We start from the raw sequence: 317 nt of genomic DNA on the forward strand, positions 1-317 counted from the left end.
ACGATTTCGAACGGATAATACGTTCCTTTTTGGTGTCGGTATGTGGATGCCTTTGCATTTCAACACCAAGGAGATCAACGGATTGTTCACTTCAGAACCGAGTAATTAAGATGGTGGCACATAATATTCAATCATTCTAAATTTAACGTAAAGATAGTCAGTTAAGTGAGCATGATGTGTTATACATACTCTACAATGAAGCCTGGAACTACACTAACATGTGAAATCACACTACAGACTGTAAAATTTCTTTGAGCGTCCTCTAGGGGGCGTTTCCTATTTAGCGCCCCAGGCGCCGGTTATAGACCGTTTGCCAA

Source organism: Triticum dicoccoides, chromosome 6B, assembly GCF_002162155.2.
Source record: "Triticum dicoccoides isolate Atlit2015 ecotype Zavitan chromosome 6B, WEW_v2.0, whole genome shotgun sequence".
NCBI lineage: Eukaryota > Viridiplantae > Streptophyta > Magnoliopsida > Poales > Poaceae > Triticum > Triticum dicoccoides.